The sequence below is a fragment of the Chiloscyllium plagiosum genome, unplaced genomic scaffold (assembly GCF_037043375.1).
Source record: "Chiloscyllium plagiosum isolate Xiang-an unplaced genomic scaffold, Cpla_swu_hap1 HiC_scaffold_37, whole genome shotgun sequence".
In the NCBI taxonomy this organism is placed as follows: domain Eukaryota; kingdom Metazoa; phylum Chordata; class Chondrichthyes; order Orectolobiformes; family Hemiscylliidae; genus Chiloscyllium; species Chiloscyllium plagiosum.
Window position 1 is genome coordinate 85,735,168 of NW_028270175.1, and position 25,489 is coordinate 85,760,656.

A 25,489-nucleotide genomic window follows, 5' to 3' on the forward strand; every position below is an offset into this window, starting at 1 on the left:
AAACCAATATTTATGCAAAATGTGTGTCTCGAATATGACAAGAAACATGAAAAAGTCAAATGAGAGCTTCTTTCATGTAAAAATACAATCCAATAGGACAAATTAGAAGGTTCTACTGCAATTAATAAATGGCAAGTAACAATTGTATTTGACTAAAGACCCATTACTGGAGATAGTTTGGGAAACCAGGTCAGCGAGGATCAGTTGGAAAGAAGGGTCTGTTGTTTCCATGTTTCATGACTCCATGATTCCAAGATTTGGGGGCGATAGAGTGTTCATGCCATGACTGTGAATTCAGTTTTAACATCTCACAAGAGTTAACGCTAGCCTTCATACAATCTTTTTTTCTGGAGAACTAATCATGTAAATGCGTCAGAACTGGCAGAACCCTTCTGCTCGAGCCCAGAGTTACAGAGAGTCACGTGTAGCAGGGAAATTACACATAAACAAGTTCGAAATTCATGGATAATTCACACCAAAGTCCACGCTTCAGATCTTCCAAAAGATCCCAGCGTTGATCTCAGCTCAGAAGATCTATACAAATGTACCGTCACCTGAAAAACCTCTCAATCCCCCCCCCCCCCCCAGTTCTCTATAAATCCCTTATCAGAAATACTCTCCAAGATATTAATGATCACGATTGTAAAATTTGCTCTATTTCTGTTTTTTTCTTTAATTCCAATCTACGTTAAAATGAGACAACATAACCCTCCGTCTGGCAGTTCTGGCGACCCTGCTACAGGAAGGACAGTACTTAACTAGAGAAGATTCAGAAAGGATTTAAGAACCAACATAGTATTATCTCAAGACTTGGCATTCGGGGGCCAGATTTTGGAATCCTTCAGCATTGCCTTGTACATCGCGGTGTTTAATTGTGTCATAGAATTCACTGACATTTCACAGTCCACCAGGAGCCAGCCTCAATCCATCAAGCTCATTTTCCTTCCCAAGGGCTTCACTGCGGAGCTTCCCAATGTCCCTGGGATCTGAGGTCTGGCATTGTGCGAGTGCAGCGATAAACTCTTGGCTGGCGACGTGTGGGAATGTGTAAACCACACAATGCAGAGTCTAATCTCTCACCAATAGTTCCATTAGGAACCCAGACAGGAAGTTCATTCCTGAATACAATCTTCCTCTTCGAAATCCTGTGAAATCCATCTCACCAAGCTTCAGTAATACAGCACAGGGATCTTCAATCTCTCAGCCATGGTTTTCCACAATGTTGTAATTATAGTCAGATTATAGTTGGGTAATGGTCTTCGGAAGTTGTTGCAGTTTCCTGTCTTGTTCTGTGAAAAAGGGACTCAATAACAGACCGAGGATCCAGTAGTACGAAGGGTTGTAGCCCATGGTATATTGGATCTTGTTCTCCTTCACGTATTTGAAAACAGCTGCTGCCTACATCTGATCTTCACTAATTCTGTTGAAATATTCATTCCGTTCATCATAAACAAATCCCAGGATTTCAGGCCAGGCACTGAACTCAGCTATTTCCAATAAATGGGACAGCTGACCACGAGCACTGAAGATCTCTGGAGCAGCTTGTGCTGGATTAAACTGTACACACAGGGTCAGACACTGTCACACCAGCATTCAAGATCAATGCACGTGAACTGAGGGTCTATTTTTTAGAACATCAGAAATATCAATACTGTCTTTGATTTCTTCCAAACCATCAAATATAAAAAGCAATTCCTCTGGGTTCTTCCAGACCTCTCCAATAACATTCCCAAAGTAACGATACATTCCAGCATCAGGATCCTCAGGTTTATTCCATAGTGAGTAGCATTCAAATCCTGAAATTTCAATGGAAAACAAATTAAAATTTGGGTATATTTTCCCAGTGGCCCAATCACATACAGTCTTTCCTACCATTGTTTTTTCTCCAGTTCCTGGGTCCAATCATCACTGCTACCGTACTCCCAGATGTGGAAATTCTCTGGGATGAAAACATTGCTCTGGAACAACTGATCAGTTTGTATTTTTTCTAGTTCTCTCCAGGGATGTTTCTGTCTCCACACTTCACGGTATCGGCCTCTTACCAGAAGTTCATTTCGAGAAGTTCATCTTCTCGAAATGTCTAATATCGTAAGTTGGTGATGAGCATTAACTCAGCATATCGATCAACTAGCTGGAAACTCAGCTTCTCCTTTCTGAGGATTGTGTCCACACAGCTTTTCAGTTTGTACCTGGAGAATCTACTTGTGTTTCTGTTGAACATCTTCAGCTGAAACAAAGAGAACAAAGTTCTCAATATTTGCTATATTATCATTGCAACAATTCCTCAATACCATTTCATGATTTGGCAATTACTATTAAATAAATTGGCGAGATCTTATTTACAGCTTCAATCCACCTGCGTGCATCAATTGGTTCTGTTAACAGGAAACACTTGAATGTGGACAAGGATCAAGAAGTGTTTCAATAATCATCTGATTTCACTCGGTACTCAGCATGAAGATTTCAATGTTGGTGATACTTTACATTGGATCTTTCATAATAACCATCCACCCCATATTCCGGTATCTCAGTGTAAAACGACACATGGTCCTCGCAATCCCATAGCAAATACGAACAAGAAGCCAATCAGTTCTTCAAACCGTGCTGTTATTTATTAAGATTACATTGAAAGAGTCATTTTCAGGTTGTCAAGCTGTGACCAGAAGGATCAGTGTTTGTGCCCCTTCTCTGGGAACCGATTGTAATATTTCCACGTTTGCAGATGACATAAAACTCCGTGGGATTTCAAAAATTGAAGAAGGTGCCAAGAGGCTTCAGGTGGACTTAAAGAGGCCGAGTGAATAGAGAAGAGCATGGGAGATGGAAGAGAATGTGAATAAGGACAAGGTTTTCACCTTTGTTTGGAAACCTGACGGTGCAGACCATTTCTGAAATGCTAAACGTTTGAAGGTATTGGAGTCCAGAAGGACCAAGATATTCCTGTTCACGAGGTACTGAACGTTGGCATGTTGGTGCAGAACACAATTCAGAAGGCAAATCTTACGTTAACTGTTGGACTTTCTGTATAGAGGTGACATCTCACCTGGAGTATTGTGCGCGCATTTGACTCTCTTGCCTATTTACCTAAGAAGGAGTATAGGGATGTTCACTAAACTGATTGCTGGATTGGTGGGACTGTCCTATAAATTAGCGATTGAGGAGACTGGGCACGTTTACTCTGAAGATTAGAAGATTAAGCAATATTGTCATAAAATTACAACATTCATAAAGGGATAGGCAGATTAAATGTAGAAAGCATCCACCATCTATAAGGCACAAGTCTGGAACATGATGAAATAATCTCCAACTTGCCTGGATGATCAACGCTGAAAACGTATGACATGTGACAGTGAGAAAAATTAGGGCGCATGGAATTGGGGGCAAAGTACTAACTTCGATTGAAAGTTGTTTGGCTGACAGGAAACAAAGAGAAGTGATAAACGGCTCCATTTCGGAATGGCAGGCCGTGACCAGTTGGGTACCACAGGTATCAGTGCTGGGACCGCAGCTTTTTACAATATATATTAATGATATAGAAGATGATATTAGTAATAACATTATCAAATTCGATGATGATCCTTAGCTGTGTGGCAGGGTGAAAGGTGATTAGGATGTTAGGAGATTACAGGGTGACCTGGACAAGTTAGGTGAGTGGTCATATGCATGGCAAATGCAGTTTAATGTGGATAAATGTTTGGTTATCCACTTTGGTGGCAAAACAGGAAGGCAGATTACTACCTAAATGGAATCAATTTAGGTAATGGGGCAGTGCAAAGCGATCTGGGTGTTCTTGTACACCAGTCAGTGAAGGTAAGCATGCAAGTACAGCTGGTAGTGAAGAAGGCTAATAGCACGCTGGCCTTCATGACAAGAGGGATTGAGTATAGAAGCAAAGAGGTTCTTCTGCAGCTGTACAGGGCCCTGGTGAGACCACACCTGGAGTATTGTGTGCAGTCCTGGTCTCCAAACTTGAGGAAAGAAATTCTGGCTATTGAGGGAGTGTAGTGTAGGTTCACGAGGTCACTTCCGAGAATGGCGGGACTACCTTACGCTGAAAGACTGGAGCGACTGGGCTTGTATACCCTTGAGTGTAGAAGACTGAGAGGGGATCTGATTGAGACATATAAGATTATTAAAGGATTGGACACTCTGGAGGCAGGAAACATGTTTCCACTGATGGGTGAGTGCCGAACCAGAGGACACAGATTAAAAATACGGGGTACACCATCTAGGACAGAGATGAGGAGAGCTTCTTCACACAGAGAGAGCAGTGGAGGTCCAGTCCCTTGATCCATTTAAGGAAGAGTTGGATAGAGCTCTCAAGGATTGTGGAATCAAGGGTTATGGAGATAAGGCAGGAACAGGATACTGATTAAGGATGATCAGCCATGATCATATTGAATTGTGGTGCAGGCTCGAAGGGCAGAATGGCCTACTCCTGCACCTATTTTCTATTGTCTATTGTCATAATATCTAAGACACATAATTAATAACTGGAGATTAGAGTGTCAGACTGTGATATATTGAACAAACCTGGATTTTTGAGTCTTTCGCCATTTCGAACGTGTTGCATGTTTTGGTTCATTAATATTTAAATCCCAGAACTTCTTTTAAGTCAACTTCTTGAGATCGCTTTAGGTTTTATAATACAATATGGCATCTTAGCTCAGACAATGCATTAAATGTGTGAGGTCTAGTCTGCATTCCAATCTTGAATCAGACTAGTTCGATTACCAAAGTGGAATTTACAAAGTATTACATGCATTGACTGCCTGCATTGACTGCCTGCAGATTGTACATTTTTACACAAAATAGAACGTATCTGCAAATATAATTCGGCAAATACAAATTCACCCCATAAACTTGTGCGTGAGTGTGCGTGCATTTGTGTTTGAGAGAGAGAAAGAGAGCATGTACGTATGAGAGCACGTGACGGAGTGTGTGCTTGCATTTGTGAAAGTTTAGTAAAGTATGTGTGGGGTTTTGATGGAGTATAATCCTGTGAGTGGATGTGCATGTGTGTGCTTGAGTGTGAGGGTGTGTATGTGTGTTCGTATGAGATTGAGGTTTTGCGTGCTTATATGTAAGATTGTGTGTATGTGTGCTTGTGTGCGTTTAGTGGGGTTACCTGGCGTGTGACATGAACCAATGATCTAATTTGAGGCAGACGATGTTGTCCGAGTCACATGAGTTCCTGCTGCGTACACGGTGGGTATACGTGGAGACTCTTCAGATGACCCCATTCCACTATACATACTCTCTCTTGCGCACTCACACAAACACACATACAAGCACAGATGCACACACAATCTTACATACTCACACACTCACGCAGACCCTCTCTCTCTAACAGACACACGTACATGTACCTCACACACTCATACCCATACACACCCCCTCTCACAGGCTTATACTCCATCACAATCACACACTTTACCAAGTTTTCACACACTCAAGCACATACTCTCTCACGTGCTCTCACAGTCATGGTCACACACTCACCTGCTGTCTCATGCGCAAGCACACACACACGCACACACATGTCTACGGGGTGAATTTGTATTTGCAGAATCATGTTTGCATACACATTCTACTTCGCGAAAGAAATAGACAGTGTACAGGTAGTCAATGCAGGCAGTCATGTTTTATTAAATTCCACTTTGGATGTTGAACCATTCTTACACAGACGACGACACAGACAGACGATGAACTGACACTTTTAAAGCATTGTCTGAGCCGAAATGTTCTATTTATTTATAAAACCTTATGTCACCTCGAGAAGCTGACTTAAAGGAAGTTCTGTGATATGCATATTAATGACACGAAACATGCAGCCCATTCTAAAATATTAAATATTTAAAAATCCAAGTTTGTTGAATATATGTTCGTGGGCGGCACGGTGGCACAGTGGTTAGCACTGCTGCCTCACAGCGCCAGAGACCCGGGTTCAATTCCCGCCTCAGGCGACTGACTGTGTGGAGTTTGCACGTTCTCCCCGTGTCAGCGTGGGTTTCCTCCGGGTGCTCCGGTTTCCTCCCACCATCCAAAGATGTGCAGGGTCAGGTTAATTGGCCATACTAAATTGCCTGTAGTGTTAGGTAAGGGGTAAATGTAGGGGTATGGGTGGGTTTCGCTTCGGCGGGTCGGTGTGGACTTGTTGGGCCGAAGGGCCTGTTTCCACACTGTAATCTAATCTAATCTCATAACATTGTGACATTGTCATTGTCTACTTCAAATTCTGTGTCTTGTGATCTTACAGTCCACACACACCTGATCAAAGAACAGCGCTCTGAAAGCTAATGGTCCTACAAAAACCTGTTGGACTCTAAGCTGGAGTTGGATGATTTTTAACTTTGTTTATCCCAGTCTGCCTCATCCACATCATTGAAAACGTGACATTGCTGCATAAGTGAAAGGTACATTGTGGTACGGGCAATGGATGAGTAGAGAGGATTGGTTCACGAACAGAAATCAAAGAATGGGAATAAATGTTTTTTTGATGATGGCGATCAGTGGTTAGTGGTGTGCCTCAGGGATCAGTGTTGGGTTTACAATTGCTTACAACTTACAGAAATGATTTGCATTTCGTGACCGAGTGTTCTGTATCTGGAGTGTGAGACGGCACTAAAATGAATAATAGTGCGAAGTGTGCAGAGAACACTGGAAGTCTGCAGCGGAATATAGATATGTTAAATGAGCAGGCAAGGTGACATGCAATGTTGATAATTTTGGGTCATCTATTTTGGTAGGAATAACAGCAAAATGGACTATTACTGAAATGGTGAAGAATTCACTGTGCTGCTGTTCAGGGACTCTTGTGTGTCCTTGTGCATGAATCCCAAGACTTTTGTTTGCAAGTGCAACAGGGAGGTCAGCCAGCAAATGGAATGTTGTCCTTTATTGCTATAGAGATGCAGTTTAAAAACACAAAGGTTATGCTTCAGCTGTTTCGAGTGTTGGTGAGCCCACAGCTGGAGTACTCTGTTCAGTTTGTCTCCTTGTTGAGAAAGGATATACTGTCACTGGTGTGGATGCAGAGGTGGCTCACTTCGTTGATGCTGCAATTGAGAGATTTGGCTTATGACTCATTGGAATTTCGAAGAAGGCAAGGCGATCTTCCAAAAAAACATAGAAACAGGGAGGCTGTTCGCACTCGCAGGTGATCGAGAGAGCATAGCGTCAAAATCAAGGGTGCAGATTTTGGACTGATTTGAGGAGAAATCTCATTACTCAAGGGGCTGTGAATCTGTGGAATTTCCTGCCCAGTGAAGCGGTTGAGGCTACTTTCTTGAGACACATTTTTTTCCCAGTGTAGGAATGAGAACCTAAAGCTGATGGCGTGAAATGATGTTCTGAACGGTGAAGCAGGCTTGAGATGCCCGATGCTTCACTCCTGATCCTATTCTTATGTTCATATGTTCTAACTTTGCAGCCGTCCCTTTATCTGTGAATATCCACCCTAATCAATGTTGATAGTTCATGCCTCGTACCTACAAAATTGGCCCTCGTCCAAATTTAGAGCTTTAGCTTTTAGATCCGATCTATTCTTTTTTATGTCTATTTTAAACCAAGAGAATTATGATCTCTGGTCCCAAAGTGCTCCTTCACTGATTTCGAGGTCAATTGCTCTGCCTTATTTTCAAACAGAAAGTCAAACATTACCCCTTATTTAGTCGGTGCATCCGCATAGAATTAGGATCCCTACAGCATAGAAGCAGGCCCTGCGGCACAAACAAATCTACCCCGACCAAATCCCCTACCTTATTTTTGACCCTGACTAACGCATCTATCACACACATCCCTGAAGGCCGTCGGCAATTTAGCATGGCTAATTTACCAAAATAAATAATGGGTGACACAGTGGGTAGCTCTGCAGCCTCACACCGCCAGAGACCCGGGTTCAACTACCGGCTCAGGCGATTCTCTGTGTGGAGTTTGCACATTCGCCCCGTGTCTGCGTGGGATTCCTCTGGGTGCTCCGGTTTCCTCCCACAATCCAAAAATGTGCAGAATCGGCGAATTGACGATGCCAAATTTCCCGTAGTGCGGGGTAAATGTAGGGAAATGGGTCTGGGTGGGTTGTGCTACGTTGGGGAGGTGTGGACTTGTTGGGCCGAAGGGCCTGTTTCCACACTGTAATCTAATCTAAATATGTTTGGATTTTGGGAGGAAACTGGAGCACCCAGAAGGAACCCACACAGAAACGGGGCGAACGTGCAAACTCCGCAATCTCCCGAGACTGGAAACGAACGCAGGTCACTGACACTGTGCGGCAGCAGTGCTAAGCACTGAGCCGCCATGCCATCCTTTGGACAGTGAATCAGGAAAGAAAAATCATCTACAGACTTAACAGATTTCTTTTCATCCAAGCTCTTAGCAATATGTTAGCCACAATCTATCTTTGAAAAGTTAAAAATCCCTGTCATTGGAAACTTATGATTATAGATAACTGGAATGTCCCTATAAATGTGTTTCTCAATTTCCCACTGATTATTGTGGTGGGGGTCTATAATGCAATACAAATAAACCTAAAAGAAAAAAGAAGTACACGAACAAAAGCCGTGTTTTTAAAAAAAAAACCTAATTCTGTTAAGGGTCCTTCAGGAAATGCCTATACATGAATGTTAACATTTTCAGATTAAATTTGTAGAAGGAAATAGGTTTTCTATCATTGCTGAAAGCGGAAACAATGGCCTAATCATTATTTCATTAGACTGGTAATTTGGAGACCCACGAAATATTCTAGGGACCCGGGTTCAAATCCTAACATAGCACATGGTTATCATCTGAATTCAATAAAATCTAGAGTTGGATGTATAATGAGTTTGAGGAAATCGTTGTCAATGATCATAAAAAAACCTATCTGTTTCACTAATATCCTGTAATGACATCATTATCTGGTCTGGCCTACAAGTGGAGGCTTACAAGGTCCAGACCGACAGCAGTGTGGTTCACTCTTAATTACCTATGGGTAATTAAGGATCGGCAATAAATGCTGCCCTGGTCAGTTTTGGTGACATCATCTGAATATTTCTTTTTTCTAAATCGAGGTGTGGAATTGCTTTTAAAATGAAGTTGAATTGATGACTTCTTCAAGTGAAAAAAAAAGAGATCACCTTGATGGGAATACACTAATAGCCCCGCAATTTTCAGAGGGAAATTAAGGAACAATTATGAAGATAAATATCAGAATAACAAGGTTGCAATAATAAGTCACGGGACTTATCATAGTGTTAAAGGTTTGGAAGGTAAAGAGTTTATCAAATGTATTCAAGGAAATTTCTTTTATCAATTTTTAATGTTCCTACTGGAAAAGGTGTAAAACCTGACCTTCGCTTGGATAATAAGACAGGGCAAGTGACTAAAATGAGAATAAGGGAACACAGCAGATGAAGTGACGAGGAACAGAAGGGCAGCCGGGAAGGAAAGCAGTGATCATATATATCAGTGCTAAGCACTGAGCCGCCATGCTATCCTTTGGACAGTGAATCAGAAAAAAAAATCACGTACACACTTAATAGATTTCTTTTCATTTAAGCTCTTAGCAATATGTTCATCCCAATCTATCTTTGAAAAGTTAAAAATCCCTGTCATTGCAAACTTATGAATACAGATAACTGGAATGTCCCTCTAAATGTGTTTCTCAATTTCCCACTGATTATTGACGAGGACCAGAGGGGCAGCCGGGAAGGAAAGCAGTGACCATATATATCAGCAAGGCGGCTAAACCCGAGACTCTACAACTGTAGTGTCTCCCACCCGCCCTCGTCCTCTAACCTAGTTAATAAGGTAAGGTTCATTCTAAACCTCCTCTATTGAATGTAAAATTGTTATTAATTTTATCGCAACTTGAACTAAGCTTTCTACTTTAGTACTGAATGGGTGTTCAGATAAATCGGGTATGGATGTTAGGGCAGTTGCTTGCCCCTCCTGCACAAGGTGGCAGTTGGTAAACATGGTACACGTCTCCGCTGGCTACATCTGCAGGAAGTGCACCCAACTCTAGCTCCTTGAAAACCGTGTTAGGGAATTGGAGCTGGAGCTGGATGAACTACGGACCATTCGGGAAGCTGAGGGGGTAATTGAGAGGAGTTACCGGGAGTTGGTCACTCCTAAGGCTCATGACAAGGATAGATGGGTTACAGTTAGGGGGAGGAAAGTGAACAGACAGACAGTGCAGAGATCCCCTGTGGACATTCCTCTCAGCAATAAGTGTACCGTTTTGGATACTGCTGGGGGGTTGACATGCCAGAGGAAAGCAATAGTAGTCAGTCCTCTGGCACTGTGACTGAGACTGTGGCAAAGAAGGTTGGAGGCAAGTAAAGAGGGGATGTCAGAGGCAGGTTCTTGACACAGAGTTGTGAGAGCATAGGATGCGTTTCCAGCAGCAGTTGTGGAAGCAAGCTCATTGGGGACAGTTAAGAGACTACTGGACATGCATATGGTCACAGAACTCTGAGGGGGAATACATGAGGATCAGTGAACGGCACAATATCGTGTGCTGAATGGCCTGTTCTGTGCTGTACTGTTCTATGTTCTATGTTCTATGCTTTATACAGGCAGACCGACACACTCTCACACACGCGCTACACAGTCTCTCACACACTGTCTCACACATTATGTCACAAATTCACTCTCACTCTTTCACACACTCAAAAACTCACGCATTCTCACATACAGTCTCTCTCACACACACTCACCCTCACACTCTCAAATACATACTCTCTCATGCATACTCTCTCACATGCACACATTTGCACGTACATACACACGCACACACTCACACATTCTCACACACACTCACAATCTCTCTATCACAATACATTCCCTTACACAGACAATGTCACACACAGATGCTCAGATTCGCTCTCACACACACACCGTCTCTATATATCTCTCTCTCAGACATACACGCGCACACTCTCTCTCTCTCGCACACACACATTCGCCCACACGCATATGTCCCTTCCTTCTCGCCCATGATGCAAGCATTCTCAACAGCAAAAGAACTATTTCACAAATGCAACACCAGGTCTTTTGTTGGATTCTCTTTGTTCTGTTCTGATTCCCAATTAGATTACTGTTTCTGAAAATCCGCATGTAATGTCAACCTATTCCCATGTGCCACGTCCTGCTACCAAAAATACCATCTGATTCCTATCCGAAGTGTGAGACAGGAGCCTTTCAGCGTCTTGCGCTTAACCCATTTGTTTAAATATCCTGTTTTAAAATGACACCTCGGGATCGTTTAATGGAACTTTGTTTTTAAAATCCCAATATCAGTTTGCCGTTCCATGTCCCTGTATAACTGTGAGCCAGTGTGCATCTCTGTGTGTGAGTGATTGTGCATGTGTGCGTGCTATCATGGACCTGCATTACTGTGTTAAGTCCTTCTTTACTTCAGTACTTATTCAGTATTCAATACAATTATCCTATCCATTTACACAAATCACAGAAAGCTGGTGTGATTCTGTCATCAAAATTCAAGACCGCTTTTGACACATTTGCCCCATCTTTTTTATACACAATATCACTATCTCTCTCATGCACAATCTCACTCTGTCTCATGCTTAATCACTGTCCCTCATACACAATCCAACTTTGTCCTTCATGTATAATCTCTCTCTCATACACAATCCCACTCTCTCTCATTCATACACAATCTTGCTCTCTCACACACAATTCCACATTCTCTCATGCACAATCTCACGAAGTTAAAAATCACACAACACCAGGTTATAGTCCAACAGGTTTAATTGGAAGCACACTAGCTTTCGGAGCGACGCCCCTTCATCAGGTGATTTTTAACTTTGTACACCCCAGTCCAGCACCAGCATCTCCGAATCACAATCTCACTACGTCTCTGTCTCTCTCCTGCACAATCTCAATATCTCTCTCATATGCATTCTCACGATCTCTCTGACATATGCATAATCTCTCTCATACACATTCTTACACTCTCTCATGTACATTCTCACTGTCTCTCTCATACGGAATCTCTCTCTCTCTCATGCACAATCTCAGAACTTTCTCTCATACAGCATTTAGGTTTCATCGAGATTTAAAAAAGCAAAGGATGTGAGGAGGAGGACAAGTGACACATTGACATTTTTCAATCTCGATTTCGAAAGTTGAACTCCCCCATAACAACTGCCCTGTTACGTTTGCTACTATCCAGAATTATCTTTGCTCTCTTCTCCTCTACGCCTCTGGAATTATTTGGAAGCCTATAGAAAACAGCCAATCTGGTATCTTCTCATTTCCTGCTTCTAAACTCAGTCCATATTACCTCAATAGACGAGTTCTCAAACGTTCTTTCTGTCATTGTAATACAATCCTTGACTAACAATGCGACACCTCCCCCTCTTTTACCATCTTCTCTGTTCTTACTGAAATATCTAAATCCCGGAACATGCAACAAACATTCTTATTCCTGCTCTATCCATTTTTCTGCAATGGCCACAATATCGAAGTCACAGGTACCAACCCATGCTGCAATTCACCCACTTTATTCTGGATGTTTGTGGAATTTATGGAGACACATATACTTATCCTATATATAAAACCCCAGATCCCCTCAGTCAGATTGTGCACAGTTACTCACTCACCGGTATTTATTGCCTATGTTTAAAACACCAGATCTACTCGATTGGATTACACACTGTAAATCCATCCTTGTACTCGTTATCCTCCATCTATACACCAGATGGCCACCATGAGATCACATATTGTACCTCACTCCCCAATATATGTAATCCCGTGTATAAAACCACAGATCACTTCAATTAGATTGCACACTGTGCATCACTCCTACGTTTATGTTATACCATGTATTAAAAACGCACGATTCCCTCGAGCAGATTAAAGACTCTAATGCACTCTCCGTTATGTGATACCATTTATATAAAGCCCAAGATCCCCTCAATTATATTACACCCTGTAACCACTCCCTGGTGTGTGTTATCCAAGAATTATAAAACTACCAGAAGGGGGCGTAACAAGTCGTTGGCAGATAAGATCAAGGGAAACCTGAAAGCTTTCTATACGTATATCAGGAATAAAGGTATGAAGAGAGAAAGATCAGGGACAATCATGTATTTATGAATAAATGAATAATTTTCGTCAGCATTGCCACTCGGAAAAGACAATGTTGTCGAGGAGAATACTCAGATACAAGTTATTAGACGAGCCGAGATTGAGGTTCACAAGGAGGAGGTGTTAGCAATTGTGGAAAGTGTGAAGACAGAACACTCCCCTGGGCTGGTTGGGATTTATCATAGGATTCTCTGGCGAGTGACGGAGTAGATTGCAGCGCCTTTTGCTTTGATCTTAATGTCGTTATTATCTACAGGACTAGTGCAAGAAGGCTGGAAGATAGCAAATACTGTCCCATTATTCAAGAAGGAGAGTACAGACAACCCTGGTAATCATAGACCAGTGAGCCTTACTTTGGCTAAAATAGTTAAAATATTGGAAAGGTTATGAGAGATAGAATATCTAACCATCAAGAGAGAATACAGCTCATTAATTAGTCAACATGGTTTTGTGAAGAATAGTTCGTGCCTCACAATCGTCATTGAGCTCTTTCAAATGGGGACCAAACAGGTGGATGGCGGTAAAGCGGTTGATGTGGTGTATATGGATTTCATTAAGGCGTTTGATAAGTTTCCCAATGGTAGGCTATTACACAAAATACGGAGGCATGGGCTTAAAGTTAATTTAATGGGTTTCGAACAGAAATTAGCAAGCTCAAAGAGGGCAGAGGGTGGTGGTTGGTAGAAAATTTTCAATCTGGAGTACAGTTACTCGTGGTGTACCACAATAATCTGTTTTGAGGACATTTTTATAAATGACCGAGGTGAGTGTGTAGCAGAAAGGGTTCCTAAATTTGCGGATGACACGAAGTTGTGCACTGTGCAAAATGATGTTGCAGGTTACAGAGGGACATAGCTAATCTCCAGAGCTGAGCTGAGAGGTGGCCCATGGCGTTTAATGTGGAAAAGTGTGAGATAATTCACTTTGGAAGGAGCAATGGTAATAAAGAGAACTGGGCGCATGGTAAGTTTTTGGTGAGCATAAATGAGCATAATGATCTTGTTGTCCACGTACATAAATACCTGAAAGTTGCCACCCAGGTTTATAAGGTTGTTAAGAAGGCATTCGGTGTATTAGCTTTTATTGGTACAGGAATTGCGTTTCAGAGCATCGAGGTCATGCTGCACCTGTACAAAACTCGGGCACAGCCACACTTGGAGTAGTGCGTACAGTCTGGGCACCACATTATTGAAGAATATGGAAGCTTTGGAAATTTTAAGAGGAGATTTATAAGGGTGCTGCCTGGTATGGAGGCAAAGTCGAATGATGAAAGGCTGAGGGAATTGAAGCTGTCTTAATTAGAGAGAAGTTTGAGAGGTGACTTAATTGAAACATATAAGATAATCAGAGGTTTAGATAATGTGGACAGTGAGAGCACTTTTCCTCAGATGCTGATGGATCGCACGAGAGGACATAACTTTAAACTGAGGGATCATAGGTATAAGACTGGTGACAGATGTAGTTTCTTTACTCAGAGAATAGTAGGTGCGTGGAACACACTGCCGGAAATAGGTGTAGGCTCGCCATCTTTAAATGGTCATTGGATACACATTTGAAAATGAAATAGTTGAGAATGGAAAGGCTATAGATTGGTTCCACAGGTCGGCACAACATCGAGGGCCGAATGCCTAACACTGCACTCTCTGTTCTAATGTTCCATGCTCTGCCCTTGAATGACCCAGATCTTAATAAAGTCAATCTTTTGTTCCTGGCATTCTTTAGAATGCTTTCGGGTTTCCTTGATCTGACCTGCCAAAGACTTCTTATGTCCCCTCCTGGATCTTCTTCTCAGCTCTCTCTTTATGTCCTTCCTTGCTGCCTTGTTACTCTCACGCGCCCTAGCTGAGTCTTCACGTCTCATCTTTACATAAGCTGGTTTGTGTGGCATTTGAGAAAGACTTAGGATGGGGCCTGTCTCCACAGAATGCAAACTTCCGACAGATACTGAACAAGTCTGAATTAGTGGTGCTGGAAATGCACAGCATGGCAGGCAGCATCCGTGGAGCAGGAACATCGACGTTTCGGGCAAAAGCCCATCATCAGGAGCTTAACAAGTCTGTACACGTGCAATTCAGTGGGTGAACTCTATCAGTTTTGGAATATTTGTGTCACGCAGATATTTAGTGCTTTGAAAGTAAGACAAAAACTGGGGAAATGTGACATTGTCTCAGGGATTCACTGCAAGCAGTCTCTAGAATTTGATTTTAATCACCTTCAAAAAACTCCTCCATTTACTACCTCTGTAACGAAAATTCATATTGTGATGATACATTAATATGGGACAGAAATCAGTTTTTGATTCATTGTACACTGTGACAGTATTTTTGGCCCAGACTGAAGTTTGGAGATAAGTAACAGAACAGAAGCTGTCTGTGTTTCTGCTACCAAATTAACATATGATCGTTTAATTTATCTTGTCTTCGGTGTAACATCCGCAAAGCATCAATTCGCATGTCGCATTGTTTCAGTTCTCCTAACAATTCACCAGACTTGCCATATTTAAACCAGTGCAAGTAGAGAATGGGATTACATAGAGAATAGAGTTCTCTCTACTCTGCAGCTATTGAAATTCCCAGGCCACTTTCAGCGTGGGTTAGATATTGATAAAATCACCGACTTCCCCCATCCTGAGCCCATCAAATCCACTCAGGGCAGCAACATCACTGGTTAAATCAGAGTATGTGCCCCTCTCACATTTTCAATCTAGACCTCACCAAAACATGTGGAGAATGAAGTCAGATGCACAGTAAATAACCCTCTATACTACCCCTATTAAACACTCCCTGGGCAGGTGCAGCACAGTGTTCAATGCAGAGTAAAGCGCTTTCTACACTGTTTTGACAAAACGGTCCCAATATAGGCAGAGCACTGGGATAGGATTAATGTTAAGCAGCATTGCAAATAGTGCAGATGCGCCCTCCAAATTACACAGAGATATTGATAGATCAGGGGAACGGGAAGAAACTGTTAGAAGCAAGAATGATCCTGGCAACGAGGGGAATAATTCTGAGGAGAGATTGTACAAATATTACCGCTCAAATTGAAAAGACTCAGGGGAGATCTAATAAAAACCTTCAAGATATCAACTGGATAAGACATGTTCCTTTAAGATAAAGAATGCCGACTGGTTGCAGATTGTAGAACGAGATGGAGCAGAGCCTGAGACTGAATGCCCAGAGACCTCAGAAGAGATTTAAGAAGTGCTTTGAGACACAAGGCGTGACAGAGATTTGGAATCCTCTGCCATAAACAGCGAAGATGCCGGGTATGCTGTTCAGTTTAAATCTCGGAGAGATATGTTTTTAGTCAGTGAAGGTCTTGAGGGGTGTGGGCCAAAGGGAGGAACATGGAGTGAGTGGACACATCAGCCATGACCACATCGAATGATAGATCAAGCTTAAGGGCGGAATGGCTTTGCATAGTTCTTATGTTCCAAAGTTAATATCCCATCAAACACTTTCTGGTTAGGGACAGGATAAAGTTGAATATACTGTAAGGATATCTTTAATGCATCCCCAACAACCCCCAAGGTATGGCCAGCACAGGGTTAGAATGCAGAGGAAACACCACTCCACACTGTAGCCTTCAACAAATCCCCAGACAGGTAAAGCATGGAGTGTTATACAGCTGAAATCCCAATACATGTTTTTAAAGGCATGTATAATCTGACAAGTGGTGCTGAGTTAAATTCACTCTCTACTCTCATTATCTTGTCGTCAGATGCACAGGCAGAGACACACACAACAGCAGGCCGCACAGACATGTACACACACATAGCAAGATCTGAATTAATCTACAAATTCAACACCAAGTTCTTTATTTGCTTCTCACTGTTCTGTTCTGATTCCCTGTTAGATTGCTGTTCTGAAGATACGAGCTGAAAATGTGTTGCTGGAAAAGCGCAGCAGGTCAGGCAGCATCCAGGGAACAGGAGAATCGACGTTTCGGGCATAAGCCCTTCTTCAGGAATGAGGAAAGTTTGTCCAGCAGGCTAAGATAAAAGGTAGGGAGGAGGGACTTGGGGTAGGGGCGTCGGAAATGTGGTAGGTGGAAAGAGGTCAAGGTGAGGGTGAGAGGTCAGACTGGGGTGGGGGCGGAGAGGTCAGGAAGAAGATTGCAGGTTAGGAAGGCGGTGCTGAATTCGATGGATTTGACTGAGACAAGGTGTGGGGAGGGGAAATGAGGAAACTGGTGAAATCCGAGTTCATCCCTTGTGGTTGGAGGGTTCCTAGGCGGAAGATGAGGCGCTCTTCCTCCAACCGTCATTTTGTTGTGGTCTGGCAATGGAGGAGTCCAAAGACCTGCATATCCTTGGTGGAGTGGGAGGGGGAGTTGCAATGTTGAGCCACAGGGTGGTTGGGTTGGTTGGTCCGGGTGTCCCAGAGTTGTTCTCCGAAACGCTCCGCAAGTAGCCGGCCTGTCTCCCCAATATAGAGGAGGCCACATCGGGTGCAGAGGATGCAATAGATGATGTGTGTGGAGGTGCAGGTGAATCTGTGGCGGATATGGAAGTTTCCTTTGGGGCCTTGGAGGGAGGTGAGGGGGGAAGTGTGGGCGCAAGTCTTGCACCTCCTGCGGTTGCAGGGGAAGGTGCCGGGAGTGGAGGTTGGGTTGGTGGGGGGTGTGGATCTGACGAGGGAGTCACAGAGGGAGTGGTCTTTACGGAATGCTGATAGGGGAAGGGAGGGAAATAGATACTTGGAGGTGGCGGAAATGACGGCGGATGATGCGCTGTACATGGAGATTGGTAGGGTGGTAGGTGAGGATCAGTGGGGTTCTGTCCTGGTGGCGGTTGGAGGGGCGGGGCTCAAGGGCGGAAGAGCGGGAAGTGGAAGAGATGCGGTGGAGGGCATCCTCGACCACGTCGGGGGGGAAAGTGCAGTCCTTGAAGAAGGAGGCCAACTGGGTTGTGCGTTTTTGGAACTGGCCCTCCTGGGAGCAGATGCGGCGGAGTCGAAGGAATTGGGAGAATGGGATGGCGTTTTGACAGGGGGCAGGATGGGAGGAGGTGTAGTCCAGGTAGCTGTGGGAGTCGGTCGGTTTGTAGTAGATGGCTGTGGGAGTCGGTCGGTTTGTAGTAGATGGCTGTGGGAGTCGGTCGGTTTGTAGTAGATGGCTGTGGGAGTCGGTCGGTTTGTAGTAGATGGCTGTGGGAGTCGGTCGGTTTGTAGTAGATGGCTGTGGGAGTCGGTCGGTTTGTAGTAGATGGCTGTGGGAGTCGGTCGGTTTGTAGTAGATTCCCCCCCGACGTGATCGACGATGCCCTCAACCGCATCTCTTCCACTTCCCGCTCCTCCGCCCTTGAGCCCCGCCCCTCCAATTTCCCCCCCGAAGTGGTCGAAGATGCCCTCCACCGCATCTTCTTCCCGACCTCTCCGCCCCCACCCCAGTCTGACCTATCACCCTCACCTTGACCTCTTTCCACCTTTCACATTTCCGACGCCCCTCCGCCAAGTCCCTCCTCCCTACCTTTTATGTTATCCTGCTGGACAAACTTTCCTCATTCCTGAAGAAGGGCTTATGCCCGAAACGTCGATTCTCCTGTTCCCTGGATGCTGCCTGACCTGCTGCGCTTTTCCAGCAACACATTTTCAGCTCTGATCTCCAGCATCTGCAGACCTCACTTTCTCATGTTCTGAAGATACACATGGTCGTCGTCCTCATCCCTTGTGGCATGTCCTGCTACCGAGCACAGCTTCTGATTTCAGGTCAGTGTGCAGTACAGAAGCCATTCAGTGCCGGGGGGACGTGTGTCTTGAGCCTGACCCAGGTGTGTGGATGTCCGGCGTTAATCTGACATTCAGGGATTGTTTAACAGAGATATAATCTCTGTGTGTGTCTCTCTGCGTGTGTATGTGCGTGTGCATGTCTGTGTGTGCCTGTGTGAGTGAGAAATCGAGTAAGAGACCCAAGCCCTGCGTTGTTGGAGCTAGTACCCCTTTACTACACAATTTATTAAGCATTAAATATTCTTTTCCATTTTGTTGTACACAAATCAGCGTGACCTCATGGGATAGTGACACCAAATTTTAGAATGTTTTACCAATGTCATCGAGTCGTTGGACAAGGGAATTGAGGATGTTTTGCTTTGTCTGCAGAGGCAGTGAGTGATGAGGAACACAAAGGGATTTTTTTTTCATTCGGTAATGGGATGTGGGCATCATTGGCTGGGTTCAGCATTTATTCCCCCATTCTTATCAGCCCTTAAGAAGGTGGGAGTGTTCTGCCTCACGGAACAGAAACACTTCAAAAATAATGTTGACTGAGGAACAGAATGTGACAGAAAATAAAATTCAGCTTTATCTATTCGAACTCACAATGTAATATTCAAATGTTTAATTAATACGGTGTTCGAGACTGGAATTTCATCGATGATATCAACAATTTTATGTATTTAAGACACACCTCCCCCCGGCCCTGAGTGGCTTCTGTACTGCATACTGACCTGAAATCAGAAGCTGTGCTCGGTAGCAGGACATGCCACAAGGGATGAGGACGACGACCATGTATATTACATAACACAACGGGAAGTGTGTTACTGTTTGTAGTCGAATTGAGGACGGAGATGTTGCAGGTAAGGGACAAAGGAAGGAATGAGGGGTTAGGTCACAGGTCAGCCATGCTCTTATTGGTGTCTCGTAGTGTTGTCCAACATGGAAACAGACGCTCATCCATGCTGACCAGTTATCCCAGGTCGATTTAGTCCCATTTGGCCCATTTCCCTCGAAACTCTTCCTGGTTATATACCCATCCAGACGTTCAATAAACGTTCGAAATGTGCCAGCCTTCGCCACTTCCTCTGGCAGCTCATTCCCCATACACATCATGTACTGCGTAAAAGTCATTACCCCTTAGGTCCCTATGAATTCCTATCCCTCACCCTAAAGCCATTGCCTCTATTTCTGGATTCCCCCAGCCGATGGAAAATACAATCTTAATTACCCTCTCCAAGGCCCTCATGATTTTATAAATAAAAAAACAAATGTTCCCTCCTCTGTGACAATCGTTGCAGGGAAAACAGCCCCAGGCAGATCAGTGTCTCACTATACCTCAACCCCTCAAATGACGACATTATTGTGAATCTTTTCTGAACGCTTTCAAGTTTCATTACATCCTTCTTAAAGGAGGGAGACCAGAATTCCATGTAATATTCATAAATTGGCCGAACCAATATCCTGTACAGCCGAAACGGGACCTCACAACTGTTATTCTCAATGCACTGAAAAGTAAAGACAAGCAAACGAAACGCCTTCTTCTCTATCCTATCTCCCTGAAAATACACTTTCAAGGAATTATGAACCTACACTACAAGGTCTCGTTGTTCAGCAACACACCCCCATGAACATACCATTACCTGCACATATCATGTACTGATTTGCTTTTCCAAAATGCAGCACATCACATTTATCGAAATTAAACTCTGTCTGCCATTCTTCCGCCCACTGGTCCAACTGATCAAGTTCCCATTGTACTCTGAGATAACGTTCTTCGCTGTCCACTGCATCTCCAATTTTGGTGACAGCTGTAAACTTCCTAACAATAACTCGTATGCTCACTTCCAAATCATTAAAAATAATAACGAAAAGCAGTGGACCCATCGCCGATTCCTTGTGGCAAAACATTGGTCAGAGGCCTCCAGCCTGGAAAACAAACAACCAACACCACCGGCTCTCTTTTACCTTGGAGCCAGTTCGGGATCAAAATAGCCAGTTATCCCTATATTCCATGCGATCTAACCATGCTAACCACTCTACCATATGCAATCTTGCAAATGCATTACGAAAGACTCTAAAGATCACAACCACCATTCTGCCCTCATCATTCATCTTCCGTTACTTCTTCAAAAAATTCAATCAGGTTAGTGAAACATGACTTCTCAAGTTTTTAGCAGTGTTGACTCTCCCTAATCAATCTTTGTCATTCCAAATACTTGCATATCTTCACCCTCAGGATTCCTTCCAAAATCTAGCCCATCACTGATATTTGCTTTTTTTTGGTCTGCATTTCCTTCCTACCTTTCTCAAATAGTGACATCACTTCGGTGAACAGCCAGTCATGTGGCACGTCACCTCTGAATATTGATGAAGCAAAGATCTCAGCAAAGTGCACAGCAATCATTTCTCCAGCTTCCCACAGAGCTCGCGAGTATACCTGACAAAGTCCTGGGATTTATCCACCTATATGCATTTTAAGACATCCAGCACCTGCTCCCTTCTAATATGGACATTTTCCAAGATATCGCCATCGAGTTCCCCACCTTAAATTTTCTTCTTCATAGTAAACACTAATGCAAAATATTCGTTTAGAATATCCCCACCTCCTGCTGCTCCATTCATCGGCTGCATTGCTGACGTTTAAGGGATCCTACTCTCTCCCGAGTTAGCCTTTTATCCGTCTTTTATTTATGACAGGCATTTGAATTCTCATTAACCCTATTTGCCAAAGTTATCTCATGTCCCCTTCTCACACTCCTGATTCCCCTCTCAAGTATATTCCGACTACCTTTATACTCTGCTAATGATTCACTCGATCTCTGCTGTCAATACCTGACATATGCTTCCTTCGTTTTCTTAACCACAACCTCAATTTCTCTAGTGATCCAGTATTCCTTTTTCAGCCTAGCAATGTCCTTCACCCGAACAGGAACATGCTGTCTCTGGATTCTTATTATCGCATTTTTGAAGGCATCTCATTTTCCAACTGTTGCTTTACTGGCGAATATTCGCCCCCAGTCAGCTTCGGAAAATTCATTCCTCATACCTTCAAAATTGGCGTTCTTCCCCTTTAGAACATTAAGTTTTAGAACCGGTCTATATTTTCCCATCACTGTTTTACAACATTAGAGTTATGGTCTCTGGCCCAACATGCTCCCCGACTGACACCTCAGTGACCTGCTCTGCATAGTTTCCCAAGAGTAAGTTAAGTTATTCACTGTCTCTCGTCGGGACATCCACATAATTTATTAGAACGCTTTCTTACACACACTTGACAAATTCCTCTCCGTCTAAACCCTTAAAACTATAGCAATTTTAGTTTATTTTTGCAAGGTTAAAATCCCTACCATTACCATTGTATTATTCTTACAGATAACTACGATCCCCTTGCAAGATTGTTTATCAATTTCCAGTTGATTATTGTAGGGTGTGTAGAACAATCCCGATAAGGTAATCATTCCTTTCAAAGTTCCCGCTCCACATCCCTGGATGTGTTACCAAGCGCATCCTCCTTAGGTACATAAAACAACAAACGTGACGTCCCCTTTGTCCCTTGATATTGCGCCGACCTGTGGAATCACGCTGAAGCCCATCTAATCTTCCCTCCACAACTGGCGACATCCTGGCAAATCCACTCTGTAATATTTCCAAAGCAGCCACATCCTTCCCATAATGCGGTGACCAGAACTGTACGCAAAAATCCAAATGTGGTTGTAACAGTATTGTTTTTTTAAGCTTCAGCATGATCTCGTGGACCCGAAAATCAATCCCTTGATCAATAACAGCTAACAAACTGTATGCCTTCTTACTTCCCTATCATACTTGTCGGTAATTTTCAAGGATCTTAAGTACCTTGCACCAAGAACTCTCTTCTCATCTTCACTACCAAGAATCTTACCATTAGCCCAGTACTCTGTATTCCTGTTACTTCTTCCATAGTGAATCACCTCACACTTTTCCACACTAAACTTCATTTGCCAACTGTCTGCCCAACTATACGGCTTCTCTCTATCTCTCTGTAAAATACAACATCCTTCACCACTATCCACAACAGACCAACCTTCGTGTCATCCGCAAATTTACTAACCCACACTTCGATGCTCTCATTCGCGCCATTTATAAAAATGAAAAACAGTGTCCCAAAAACAGATCCTTGCAGAACGCCACTCATAACCAAACTCCAGGATGAATATTTCCCATCAACTGTCACCTTCTGTATGCTTTCAGCTAGCTAATTTCTTATCCAAACTGCTAAATCACCCTCAATCCCATGTCGCCGTATTTGTGCAATAGCCTACAGTGGGAAACTTATCAAACATTTTACTGAAATTAATATCTACGATATCAACCGCTTTACCACCATCCACCTGCTTGATCATCTTCTCAAAGCACTCACTCAAGCTCGTGAGGCACGACCTACCCCTAACAAAACCGTGTTAACTAACCCTAATGAACTTATTCATCTCTCGATGACTAAAAATCCTGTCTCTAACAACCCTTTCCAAAACTTTGCTGACAACCAAAGTAAGGCTCACTGGTCTATAATTTCCAAGGTTGTCTCGACTCCCCTTTTTGAACAAGTGAACATCATTTGCTATCCTCCAGTCTTCTGGCACGAATCCTGGAGACAATGACGTTATAAAAAACAAACCCATAGGCTAGGCAATCTCTTCCTTGACTTCCCTGAGAATCCAAGGATAAATCCTATCCAGCCCAGGGGACTTATCTATTTTCATAGTTTCCAGAACTGTTAACACCTCCTCCTAATGCACCGCAATCCCATCGGGTCTAGTAGCTTGTATTTCAGTATTATCCTCGCACATATTGTCTTTTTCTAGTGTGAATACTGACGAAACGTGTTCATTTAGAGCTTAATCTATCCCCTCTGACTCCACACACCACTTTGCACTACTATGCTACATTAGCCCTAACCTTACTCTATTCATTCTTTTATTCCTGATGATGCTATAGAAATCCTTAGGGGGTTCCTTGATCCGCCAATGAATTCTCATGTCCCGTCCTGCTTCGTCTTAGGTCTATCTTTGGATGTAATGCTATCCCTTATCAAAAATGACTCTCACTGTCCTCTTTTGCTCCATTTTCTAACGATGCCTTTGAGTTCACCTGCTTTCTTTTTTAACGCTTTGCTTTAGGGAACATCTCTGGGACACCCACACGAAACAACCATACCGCCATGTGGCCCAACATTTCAACTCCCCCTCTCCCTCAGTCGAGGACATGGAGGTCCTGGGCCTCCTTCACCGCCCCCTCATTCACTACCCGACGCCTGGAGGAAGAACGCCTCATCTTCTGCCTCGCAACACTTCAATCCCATGTCATCAATGTGGACTTCATCAGTTTTCTCATTTCCCCATCCCCCACCTCACCCCAGTTCCCAACTTCCAGCTCTTCTTTTCCACCTGTCCACTCCACCCTCCTCTCTGACCTAACACCTTCATCCCGACCCCCACTCACCTATTGTACTCTAAGCTAGTTTCTCCCCACCCCCACCCTCCTCTCATTTATCTCTCCACCCTTCAGGCACTCTGCCTGTATTCCTGATGAAGAGCTTTTTGCCCGAAACGTCGATTTCACTGCTCCTCGGATGCTGCCTGAACTGCTGTGCTTTTACAGCAAAACGGTATTCCAGAATCTGGTTTCCAGCATCTGCAGTCATTGTATTTACCTTTGAGCGCATTGTACACCCTCTCCGAGATATTCTTGATCCTTGCACCGGTGAGGCAACAGGCCAATCGCGCTGTCCCCTGCAGAATGTTTGTACCTCTGAATTTAGAGGTTCCTATCACAACCAATCGCTTGGAACCTGACATTCGACGTTACATTAAAGCCTGCCTTGGTGACAGAAACTTGGCTGCTGGTGCTACATTCATCTGAGATCCATCTCGAGTACATCCCAAGCAGCATACTTGTTTGAGATGGGGATAGCTACCAGAAACTCCAGCACTACCTGCCTCTTCTTTCTAACTTTAATAGACGTAACCCATCTACATGACAGTATCTGCGGATTTTCTCCCTTCCTATAACTGCTATGCTCCTGTAAATTCTTCGCTGTCTCTACCTGCCGTTCCAGCTGATCAAATTAATCTTATTGAATTCATAACCAAACACTCTAACTGCCAACATACTCAACAGGAGCATGGAAACTCTCCCTCACCCCTCACATCGTAGAGGAAGGGCACATCACTCTCCTAAAGGCAATCTTTGCACCTGAACAATCTATAGGTACAAGAAATAGCACAGTCTTACTGCTCTAATAAAGCACTGCTCCAGGCAAATTCAGTATCAATATTTTGTATTTTTGAATGTAATCAAGAGGCAGAACTCAATAAACATATCATCACAAAAAACCCACTCTATTCACGATTGCAGACTTCCAAAAAAAGGGCAGTGGGCTTCCACTGAAAATAGTTTAAAAACTATGCACTTAGCTGCTCCTGTACTGCGAGCTCTCTCTCGCAGGTTCCTATAATTTCATCTTGGAATTTGACTGTTGCTTAATTTTTCATAGACACACTTCGATGTCCAAAGATATTTCCCTGAAACAGCTGTGTTAAACAGTCATGTCGGTTTCTTTCTCCTTTAATACCTTGAGCACGAGGTTCTTGCCATTGTCTCTCTGTCTTTTTCTTAAACAGTGTCATTTTTATTCTAATCCTTCT